Here is a 12,256-nt window from a genome sequence, read left to right as displayed (position 1 = left end):
AAAATAAAAAGCAGTTTGGGCTGACGTGAAAGGTATTTCAGATTTATGCTTTGCAGATGATATTGGTATGATTAATGCATTCATTGCTTTTTTTTATTGCTTTTCACAGATAATGTACATGATGCATGGAAAATGTTGTGGGTTTAAATCTTTGCCAGGTTTAGACTGTGAATATCAACAGATGTTATCATATAAGTACTATAATCATTATAAAGTAAAAAATTTGTCATGAAATGCATTGACATAAATTTCATTTATGTAAATTGCTTTCATTAGTATAAAACCTTAGTGTAGCTGTTAGGGTTTGTGAAGCACTTTAGATGAGATTAACTTGGTATAATGTGGTCACAAATGGGTTGCTTTAAATTTAACTGACAAGAAAATAACACTCAAAAGTTAGGAAATTACTGAGGCATTTGTTTTCAGCCTGCATTGCTGGTACCGCTTAAATAGGCTGAATATGAATTAATAGCAATGGACTGCTGGCTCAATAATTGCAGAAAATAATTTAAAGGAGACCTTAAATAATAACTTACAAGTATTTTAGTCTTGCTCTTTCTGTTGTGTTTCTGTTTTTCTTTGGTATGCCAGCCCATTGCTTTAGTACAGCCATTATCAATAGTGTTCAGGTTTGCACAGCAAGAGTTTTGTCAATAGAGTTTTGGTGCATTAGGGTCGTGACATATAAACTTGCATTAGGCTGTTTCAAAATATGGAAATTGGGTGCCTCATGGAGCAGCCTTATCAGCTAGTCAACTCTTCTTAGGGGCGAAGACAATGCTGCACTCACCTTTCTGTGGCCGGGTGGTGACCAGTTGCCCTCCACCCTCAGGAGGGATTTGGCCCACCAGTGTGGACAGGTGGGTGAGGGTCTTCTTCCCTGGCTCTGTGCTCTCTGTGTTCTGCTCTTTTTTCTACATCCTTTTAAACAAAACAAAGCAGTACATCCTCTCCCCTGTTTTGCAGATAACCATCATATTGCCCTTCTGATCCAGGCTGGAATGAACCATTTTAACTAGTTCATTGAATTTTACAGAAGGACACTGAACCAGACTGAGATCATGGGATTGCTTGTGGTCACACTGGGTCATGCTACAGTTAGTGGGGGCCAAACTCACATCTCTGGTTCCTACAGCAACATTTTTAGATCCTACTGTGATACAGAAAGATGTTTTTGTTTTTTTTCTAGGAACTATCTTGTTTTCCGAGGACTACCTCTTGTATTACTTTTCTACCTTAAATGGATTTGACAATACTTCCCTGCGAAAGGGACTATTGACCAGCTAAAACAAAGTACTTATTTAGGAGTGACTCAGGTATCACTGTTGAGCAATCAGAGGTCATTTAATTGTATCATTAACATCAATCCTATCAAAGCAGCAAATGCTGCTAATGAGTGGTTGCTCCTGTGCTCTCAGCCAGCAAGGCAGAGTTGTGGCCTTCTACCATATCAATTCATCAAACTGACTTCAAATGCCCTTTCCTTGCTATTGCAGCCCTGGCTGTGGACATGTCCTGGGCGCCTGGAGCAGACCTAGTCGGGGCTGGGAGCCACATGGTCTCCCCACTGAGAGCCAGAGAGCCTAGCTCTTGTGGGATCACTGAGCACAGTGAGGTTCTTAAGCTGGTAACCCCTGAGAGGCTAGCACTGCTCTGGGCCGAAGGAAGGAGGAAAATTCAAAAGAAGTACATGAATCCATTTCTGCCCAGAAGAGCTCCCAGTTTTCTTGGGGGTGGTGGCACATCTGAATTGTACAAGATAGTTGATTTTTTAAATTTCCATGTTAATTAGGCACTAAAATGTGAAGTACTAATAAGCTGAAGAAGGTGTACTCCAGGATGACTGCCTGGAGAAGGGGAGTTTTGAGTTAATCTTCAAAGGTCTGAGGGGTTTTTTGAGGGAAGCTGCTGAGGGAGGGGTCAGCAGATGGCATAGGTCAGGGACAGGGCCAAAGAGGGCACATTTTATTTGTAATGTGTTGGGGAAATGAGGGCCCTAAGATTGTTTCAATGAGCTGGGCTAAAGATTGGCAGGGAGGGTCCTTGTGGTGCTCTCTCCCTGGGTTTAACATTGCCTCAGGCTTAGAGTATCTGAAAGCAAACTCTTGTCTCTCTTTCCTCCAACTTGCTTGCTTCTCTCAGCAGTACCATCATCCTCTAAACACCCATATCTGAAACTGAAGAATTATCTTGGTGATAAGTCACTAAGAACTGGTCAGTCTTCCTGTAGGGTCTTTCACCAGGACTGTGCTTCTGGTCTGGGTGTACCTTCCCTCCCCCTAGAGTTCCTACGGGAGCTTCCTGACAGCCTTTTCCCTCCAGGCCCTCTCTGCCTTCACTGGCCTGCATGCCACTTTGTTGGGACCAAGTTGGTCTCTGCTCAGAAAAATCCCAGTTCCTTCTTATAAGACATCATCTTCTCAGAGGTTTTCAAAGCTGCCCGCAATCCGACCATAATCCTACCTCATTACTTCTCTGTAAAAGGCCTCTTTACTCTATTAGATATTAGAAGTGTGAGATACCTGAGAGGTCACCTAGTCATGCCCCTCACTGAAGAAGTGGGGAAACTGAGGTTCAGATAGGGGGAGCACAAAATATTAGTGGCAATGCTGGAACTGGAGCCAAGACCTTTAGCATCTCGTTTCAGTTCTTTTCTACCTTTGTTCAAGCTGTTCTTCTCCCTCCTATGCTCCACCCCACCTGTCCAAGCTGCATTGGTCCACATCCCATTCACTTCTAGAAAGTTATTCCTGACTTATGCACTCAACACTAATAAACAACTACTGCTCACTTACTGTAGGCTAGGCACCGTGCTAGACACTTGGGGTGTAAGTGGTGAGCAAAGCAGCTATTTTCCTGGAGCTTATAGTATAGTAGGGAAGGGAGAGCATAAGCAAAGAAAACAATGAACATGTGATTGCAAATTATGATAAGTGCTATGAAGGAAAATCCTAATAGTTAATGTTTAATGAACACTTAAACTTTGGGCCGGGCACTATATTGTAAGGACTTTACATGTATTTGTTCATTTAATCGTCACAAAACCCTGTGAAATAGAGAAGCGTCCTCATTTTCCAGGTGAGGAAACTGAGGTTTAGATGAAGTGACTTGCCCAAGGACCCACAGTTAGTAAGCAGTGGAGTCAGGTTTCCAACCCAGTTAATCCCTACCATTTACCAGCAGGGGTGCTGCCTCTCCAACAGAAAAGTGTTGTGATAGAGAATAAGCTGACACATTTTCTTTGTCCATTGAGGCATTTTATTTGCACGTATTTATTACACGTCTAGGAAAAGAATCCCAGGATTTTCCCCTCTGTTTTTGTCCTGCTTCTTCATGGTCCATGATGCCACCTGAGGTTGTCAGTACAAGAAACCAAAGAAACCAATAGGCGCAGGTTACTCTACTGTTCTTCTACATCTTTGAGTTGCACATCAAATCTGGGGCTGATCACCCCAGCTTTTTTAACCTGCCTGTGAGGTTCACAACAATTTCCCCAGCTTTGTGATTGTCAGTGATTTCAAATTTGCCAATGTAACCATGCTTAATCATTGCAGTTGCAAACCGGACGATGACTTTGCGGCACAACCTAATAAGAATCTGGCATTTGCCACTCTTTTCTGCATTGTTGATGCTCTTGGGAACATCAGCCAGGACATTCATGCGCACCATTATGGCGGCACGGAAAGATGGCACGAAGAGGACATGAGGGGCGAGTGCTCGGTGTTACGGGAAGCAGAGGGCTATTGCGAGACTTTCTAAGGACCAACCAGGAAAAAAAAAAAAGACTGCCTTGTGGAAGGATGTGGGTGAAGGGCTGATGCATTTTCTTGAAAAGACCAATCAGGGGACTTAGAGGATGGAGTGAAGGCTGGATGGGGGCAGAAGTCGCAAGGGGAGAACAGTCAGGAGGCTATTGTGTTCGTCCGGGTGAGACATCATCACTAGGGTGGACACAGCAGGAGATTGTAAACTGGGGCAGTGATAGCGGGGAAGCAGAGAGGTATACAGGTTGCAGCCGTATTTAGGAGTTTGTGTGAGCAGGAACCAGTGGAACCACACCTAAATCTTATAGAAAATGCATACATAAACAGAAAAAAAAAAAGTTTTAGGCAGGAGTGTTGATGGAAGAAGAGCAGGGGGTGTTAAGAATGACCTTCAGATTTAGGACCTGAGGACCTGGGTGATGGGAAGTGCCATTTACTGAGCTGGGGAAGTGTGGGATGCAGAGACCAAGATTTCTGGTTTGGACATTTATGTTAAGTGTGAGTTGCTGTGAGACATCCAAATGTCAACTTCAAGAAGGTAGTTTTATGTCTGAGTTAGGAACTCAGAGTAGAGGTCTGGGTTGTAGATAACAGGGGAGCCATAGGGGTGTATGGAAAAAAGCCAAGGTAGCAGATGAGATTACTCAGGCAGAAATTGTAGTGTGAGAAGAGAAGAGGGCTCAGAACTCAGTCCACTTTGTGGTTGGATAGAAGAGGAGGAGCTGACAGAAGACTGAGAAAGACTTGTTAGTGAAATAGGAAGAAAATCAGGCCAGTGTTGTATCACAGAATCCAAAAGAAGATGGTGTTTTAAAAAGGAGGGAAGAATTGATTCTGCTGAGATGCCAAGTAAAATGAGTACCAAAGGATGCCCACTGGATTAAGCAGCATGGAGGTCATCAATGACCACAGCGAGGATGGTTTGAGTAGGGTGGGGGTGCAGGCCAGCCTGGAGAGGAAGTGGAGCTCTTGTGCCTTATACTGATCTTTATACCAACATACATTAGTCTCTTGTCTATTCTTTCCATTTAGAATTCAGCCCTTGGGTTATCTTGTTTGTGGTGTCCTTTCAGCCGTGTTGATACTGAACCTGTGAACATTAGAGCTAGAGGGGATGAGGCACCTGAGCCCTAGGGATGAAGTGGTTTGCCCAAGTTAACAATGAACCAGTGGCAGAATTAGGCTGTGACTAAGTGCAGCTCAGATCATGCAACAGAGAATTGTAACTACCTTTGTCTCTTTCCATCTAAGATATAAGACCTTGAGGGCAGAGACTGGTTTTGTGCATGTGTACCTCCCCCGCAGTACCCAGCCCAGTGTTACCTGGGTATATGTTGAATACATCAAGTCTCTTGATTGAGTTCAGTGTAGGTGATCCTAGTCAGTGCCCTTAGCCCAGGGGAACATAATGTTTTTCATCTTTTTGTCTCCTATAGGTTATGACCTAAAACCGTTTCTCACCAGGGACTTTTCTTCTCCCTCATTTCCTTAGTCCTGCACACAGATGGTTCCTAACAGGACCTGCTTGTTTGGCTGCTAAGTTGCTGTGCATGATGGGATGACCCGAGTGCCCTGGTGCACTTCCCAGAAGAATAGCATTGATGATGCCTTTGTTCTGCAGGCAGTTTTGAAGTAGCAGAGAAGGAAATGGGCCACTTGTGGCACCTCTAGTAAGTTGTCTAGTAAGTAATTAATGAGAGACTGAGGTTGGCATTTACTCAGTATTTTGGCTCCATAACTTCAGCCACCCACAACCAGGCTTTTGTGAATTTTGGTGTCCTGAGGGACCATGGCACAGTCTTCCAAGACTCCACAAAGTATCACAGTGGGAGACTGCCATGGGCCTGTTTACCTGCTATTGATTATGCACTCATTTCTGTTTCAAGACAGTTCTGTTAATTGTGGATGCTTTTTTTTTCCTTTCCTTTTCTGTGACCACTGGTTTAGCACCCTTTGCTGGTTTTGTGTTTGTGTGTGTGTGTGTGTGTGAGGCAGATTCATCCTGAGCTTATATCTGTGCCAGTCTTCCTCTATTTTTTGTATGTGGGATGCCTCCACAGTGTGGCTGATGAATGGAGTAAGTCTGCACCCAGGATCTGAACCTGTGAACCCCAGGTCGCCGAAGCAGAGCATGCCGAACTTTTCTCAGCCATGACATGGGCCCTACTGACTGTTTTTTTAATCATAACTTGGTGGTATTCTAGATAGAGAAGTGTAACAATTTATTGGATACATGTTTTAGAAATTATTTTTAGAAATTTTGATGTAAAAATGTTGCTTTAAGGTCATTCTGCATACAGGTAACTCTTAAAGTTGCATTATTTACCTGAAATGCAGCCAAATCAGTTTTCTTTGTCACAGTTTGGAGAGTCACAAAGTATTTTATGAACTAATGAGTGTAATAGTGTCTACTAGGCATTAGTAGCTCATTGTTAGGTGACCTGTGAAGTAACAGAGGTGGTTTCATTGAGGCGTCCCAGCAGCCTTGCAAGGTTAGGTGTTAGTAACCCAGTTTGCTAATGGTGGAAACCGGGGAGTTAAGGACTGCTCAAACTTACAGAGGAAGCAGGTGGCGGGCTGTCCTTCCAAGGCCAGCCTTCCTGCCCTAGGGCCACAGCTCCTCTTCTCTAACCCAAGCCTGTTTTGAAGGGTTGTGGGATAATTCGGGATGCAGATTGCAGTTCTATTGAGGAATGTCCCAGATCTTTGAATGAACAACTCTGTTTAAAACTGAGTCTGTTTCTTTGTTCTGTTTAGCAAAAAAATGTTTATTTTGGAGGGCTTAAAGGAGGCTACATGTTCTTTGCATATTTTGAAGAAAAGGGTAGCTGCTACTGATAGGAATTTGACCTGTAAATTGCTACATGGTTCCCCATGCCCTGCCCCTGAAAGCATTAGTTTATAATACTTGATTGATCAGTTATTTGTCCTAAGTCAATTACAGATTGGAAGTCAACTTCTATTTGGAGGGGGAAGTCACTTCCAGATAGAAAGTCTGCAAAGAGCAGCTAAAAATCTTTACTTGGCAAATCAGAACTCTGCATAGAGAAGATAAATGTGTCCTGCATTGAGAGACCCCAGCTTTCTGAGCTTCTAACCATACGGCTGTGGATACAGATGTGTAGAAGAGAGGGTAATTGTAATTCTGAATGTCTTAAAGTATGATTTTGTTATGTGAGCTTGAGAATGAGTCTCTTCCATCTTCCTATTTGTTTAAAACTGCAAGCTTTAAATAGAAAGGTTTAACGTTTATGGATTACTCATACCCCACAGAGATCAGCTAGGCTTCTCACTCTTATGGGAATGATGGCACCATGTTAAATTTGTGTGGTATGTTTAACTTGTTAATAAATACAACAGTTTTTTTCCTGATTGCATAATATATTTTATAATTTGGAAAACGCAGAGAAGTACAAGGAAGAAAAATATCCCTGTAATCTTTCTCCTATTTAAAAAACAATGTGTGTGTATGTATATATGTTTGGGGTCATATTGTAGATGTTTTTTGCTCAGTTGCTTTTTTCACTTCATGTATGGTGAACATTTTTCCCTGTCAGTAAAATATTCTACTTCATGATTTTTAATGGTGGAATATATATAGTACTCCATTGAACAGAAAGACCGTATTTAATTTAACCAATAACGTTTCTACAGTAACTAACCGTCTCCACAGACAAGGCTTTGTGAGCCTACCTTTTCTCCATATAAATGCTGTCGGTTGATCATAAACGTATCAAGGAGTCATACCAGGTTCTTTTTGCTAAAGATACTCAGGATCTTGATGCCCACTGAGATCAGGCGTAGATCCAGTTACTTTTTAAAAGAAAGTAAATAGAAATCATCACCCAGATTGAATTGATCTGTTGAAGCTAAAAAATCAAGCCCTTCAGCTACTTGAGAAGGTCAGAAGGAAAATATTATGTTATAGGGTTTTGTAACTACTGTTCTCACAGCTTAGTGCAATGGTGGAGGGAATATTTTCATAGAAATGTTTCTCTTTTGGAGATTTTTTCAGATAAAAAAGGCTCGTTTAATTCGGGAAGAGTTATTTCATAGGAAATTAAATCTTTGTAAATCCTCTATCACATTTCCACACTTGCCAGTTCTCTGGCAAATGATGGCTTTCGAATGGTTCAGGAAAGGTTTCTTAAAAGGAAACAATTGTATGTTTTATGCATATTAATCTTTTTATTTTTGGATTGGATAGGTAAGAGAAACTTGTGTTTTCTCTTTGTATTTGTCTGTGGGTGATATGCCAGTTCTCAAACTCAGAATGGTAATTACTTGTACGGATTTTTAAAAAATTTCACCTGATGAGAATGCTTTCTTGGGTGTGATGAATGACTCCAAAGAACTTTAAAAACATAACTGGTGATGTTGGCCAGGCGCTGGAGAGTTGTTGCTGCATAGAGATCAGTAATTGTTACATCTTGGTTTGGTATGCTTGGTAGTGTCTAATCATGTCATGTGCTTGGGAACCATGAAAGAATTTTCTTTTCAAGTCTTAGTGCATCATTTTTTCCGACATTGATCAAAGGTTGGAAAACTAGTATTGTATACGTAGCCAGGGTATTCATAACTGTCTTACATTCCTAATCTTTTGGCTATTTGGTTGAAATATATCTACGCCTCTTAAATATTGAAAGCATAATATCCTTTAACCTACAACTGCAGAGTTAAAATGAATTTTATGTGAAATATTTAGTTGTGGACCACATCTTCAGCTTTTTATATGCCACAGTGGTCTTGTTTTTTTCCCTTCCATTGTCTGATAGTGAGGTCATTTTCAGTCCTCTGAGAAATTCTATTCCCAGCCAGATGCGGCTCATATATTAAAAGTAGCACCTGTGGCTAATATCACAGCAGCTTACCATAAATTTACATGGTAACTAGGATTATATCTGTCAAGACTGTTAAAAAACATCTAGATTTAATTTGATTTCCAGTATTGTAGAAGCTATCCAACATTTTGCTTCATAACTATATTTTAAAAGTTAAAAATCACTCCATTGTTAAGTTTTATAGCACTCCTAGTGCCCATTAAGTTGATTTGTTCAATGGAGGTCAGAGTAAAGCAACTTGGCTACATTAAGATCGGAAACCAACCCATTTGTGACAAATTTAGTCCTTTCGTGTGAATCTTCTCAACGTCTCTGCACTGATTGGATTCAGGTGTAGCTTATGTCAGTAGCATTTAACCTCAAAAGAATGAGCAGTGTGATTGGGTTGTTGTAAATTATGGAACATTTTGCCTTTGCTTGTTTAAACGTAGCTGTTGACTCTGCTGCCCATGCCTGACTGCTCCACTGCATCTGTCTGTAAATGAATAGTTTGGTTTTAAAGACATCTTGGAAAATTGGAGAACGTGCCCTCGCCCCTTTCCCTCCTTTATGTGACCCTTCCTAAACTGTTTTATTCCCCATTATCCTTTGAGTCATCTCCCACATGTTATGATTTGCACACCTGCAGTTATAAAATTATTTTTCGGTGTCATTATATCATGTTGTTCACCAACTTTCCAGCATTTATGAATACAATAATGATTCACCATAAATCCAAATAATTTACAAGTTACAGAGACTCTGCTCTTACAAATAAGAATTGAATGATTAATTTCTTTGATGTCCTCCCATTTGAACATGAATCCCTAAAAAGAAACTGGTAACATATTTCGTTGTATATATGAAAAATAACTCACAGTCCAGAACTGAATTAAAGTATAAGTTCAACCTTCTGGATATTTAGTATTTTAAGACATGTCAGCAAATATAAGCCAATTAATAAATAAGCAACATTTCTTTTGTAATCAGTAGGTGTAATTGCCTTAGCCAATAACCTTGCTCCTGAATGAGAGAATCATAAGTGTTGGCAGTGAGGGTGGGGCAGCATGTAGCACTTCAGCACAGAGTCCATAACCCTGAGTGTGCACACCCACCTTAAGTTGGAACTCAGTGTGGAGGTGCTTTTTGCTCTCTTCATTATCTTTCTGGAGGGAAGTTCATAAGCTTATTTGAGCCTGAGCCTCACCCAGGACGTGGAATGGAAGCCAAAAATTAATATGTTGAAAAGGTTATGGTGATGGAAAAACCAATTAGGAGTGAGGCTAAAATGATAGACATTCAGTGTGTTACCAGGTGAAATTAATCACATAACTATAACAAATTCTTTAATGACCAGTTTGGAGGCTTGTGAAATATTTTTTTGTGAACTGTGACATCTCTTTATTTGTGTACCTAGGATAAATGTAGCTCCTAGGGTAACTTAGGTGGCCCTCTTGTGCATCAGGATTGCTGTTGCAATTTCTCCTTGGACATCTGTGGAAAGGAGGGGTGAGAATATACGGTGGGCGTGCCTAGCACCTGTCTTGCACAGCCCTTCCTGATGACTTCCTCCTCTCCCTCCTTTACTTTCCAGGTCTTCATGGTTGACCTTTCTGCCCTCTCCCACTACACTGTAAGCTCCTTGAGGGACAGGGATGGACTGTGTCCCAGGGCCTAGAGTCCTAGAAGATGCTTGGTACAGAGCGGGAGATTGGTATAAATGTTTATATCTCATACTTTTGGGGGCAGACCGTTAGGAAGATTCTGAAACTTCCAAATACGTTAAAGATTTCAGATCCTGTATGGAAAGCAAAAACATAAGAAATTGATAACTTGTTCTGCTGACCACGATTCTTTTTCTCCTTAGTCTTCCACTGCAGTTAGGAGCACATGTGATTTTGTTTCTAAAGGTGTCAGGTGACCTTCTGAAGGGGGTAGGAATCATGAGATTGCTCACGATGACGCTCTCCTTGCCATGTAGCCACCTTCAGGATCCCTGGATTTAGCCTACAAAGGGCCCAGGAGCTGCATCTGCCCAATGGCCGAAGACACAACCTTAGAAGGCCGATTTTGAGAATAGAAATGAAACTTATTTTAGAAGACCTGCTTATTTTCAGAGAGAAGTATATTATTTTCCCTTGACTCAGAAATGAGTTAAATCCTAAAATAATCATTAAAGTGCACAGTGCCAGCTTTTATCACTCATTAATGCCATATTACTTTAAGTGGTTCAGAAATGGGAGAAATGGCTAATTTAAAGCCAAACGGACCAATTTTATAGCACTAAATATGTATAAAGTACTTTTGCATGCATTGCTTATGAGGCAATATTTAGCTTGTTCTTTCATAAGTAACATCTCGTGTTGAAAAATGAAAACTGGTATTAACTGCATTTTTATTTAGAATTTTGTTTTAAGCCATACAAAATAGTGTTGTGTAATTGGTTTTTCAGATTATAATATATGAGTGAAGTGTATATTTCTTCTAATGAAATCCTCATTTGGCAAATGTTGGCTGTCATAATATAGTTGCTGTTGAATGAACAAAGATACTCATTTTACATGAAAAATTGTTTCATTGGTTATATCAACAAACACTTTTTAAATACATGCAACTTTCCCTTCACTAAATTATTAAAAATAAGTTTTATTTTAAAAGTAAGAAACTTTGTTGTAATGAGACTGTGTTATAAATCTAGTATTGTGATATTCTGGGGCTATAATTAAGAATAAGTTCTGCTAGTAAATGTCGGGAAGAGGCGAAGAAGAAAGTTACAATACATTGCCTATTTACAAATTAACCATTACCTGCCAAAAGCACATCAGACCCACACAGCGGACATCCGCTAATCCAGTGGTTAGCCGTTCCGGGCTCTAATGCACACTGTTTTACACGTTAACGGTTTTGAAGTTCCAGGCCAAAGCTGACCTTTCACATGTGCTCCGTTCACAGTAGGAATCTCCACTCACTGCTTCCTGTCAGAATGGATTATGGTGACACAGCCCAGGGCTCACTTTGGCTACAATTAAGTTTTTGATCAGAATTATTTCGTTCACAAACAATCACATTTGTTAAAATGTTACATCTGCCCTGAAAACCACTGGCAGCCTCTCAGTTTGTCAGTGCGATGTGAATGTAATTCTTCATTTGTTTTTCATAAAATGGCAAACCATCTTATATATGTTATTTAATTTTTTTTCTTTTGCTGGTTTCTGCCTTTCATTTCATTGGGTTTGGAAGGAAACTATGTCTTGAAATTAGTATGAATCTGCTCGTAAACTTTGGGAATTTGAATGGAATTGTCTTTGGTGCAGAACAAAATTATCCATTTGAGCCAAGACTCAAATATTATTCCCCAAAATTGTTAGCGGTGGTTGTGTTTCTCACACGAGGAAATGTTTTAACTTTGTGAGTTTAGGGGTTCCAGGTTTTGATCCTTAGTCTGTAGTTCCCGTAATCTCCATGCCTGCGACATCACTGCCTTTGGGTATTTGTCATAAAGCACGTCTCAGGGTCCATCACTATGGCCATGGACTTTGGGTGTCAGAAGTGAAACCAGCAGTGGTGTTATTAGCCTTGCCTCTCTTGGTTCTTTGACCAGCTTTTAAAAGTCAGTTTCTCACTAAGAAGTGGCAGCAGCAATATACTAAAGTAGCTCTTTCTCTGAATAAC

General features: G+C 40.6%; 1 protein-coding gene and 1 pseudogene across 4 annotated transcripts in view; one reads left to right on the top strand and one right to left on the bottom strand.

Moving 5' to 3' along the window:
- Nucleotides 1-12,256, top strand: part of PCBD2 (pterin-4 alpha-carbinolamine dehydratase 2) — a 46,984-nt gene that overhangs the window by 11,461 nt on the left and 23,267 nt on the right. The window lies entirely within an intron of this gene.
- LOC138917577 (small ribosomal subunit protein uS8-like) lies at nt 3,284-5,067 on the bottom strand (annotated as a pseudogene).

This window comes from Equus caballus, chromosome 14, assembly GCF_041296265.1.
Source record: "Equus caballus isolate H_3958 breed thoroughbred chromosome 14, TB-T2T, whole genome shotgun sequence".
NCBI lineage: Eukaryota > Metazoa > Chordata > Mammalia > Perissodactyla > Equidae > Equus > Equus caballus.
Note: the sequence above shows the minus strand (reverse complement) of the source record. Positions and strands in the feature narration are given on the sequence as shown.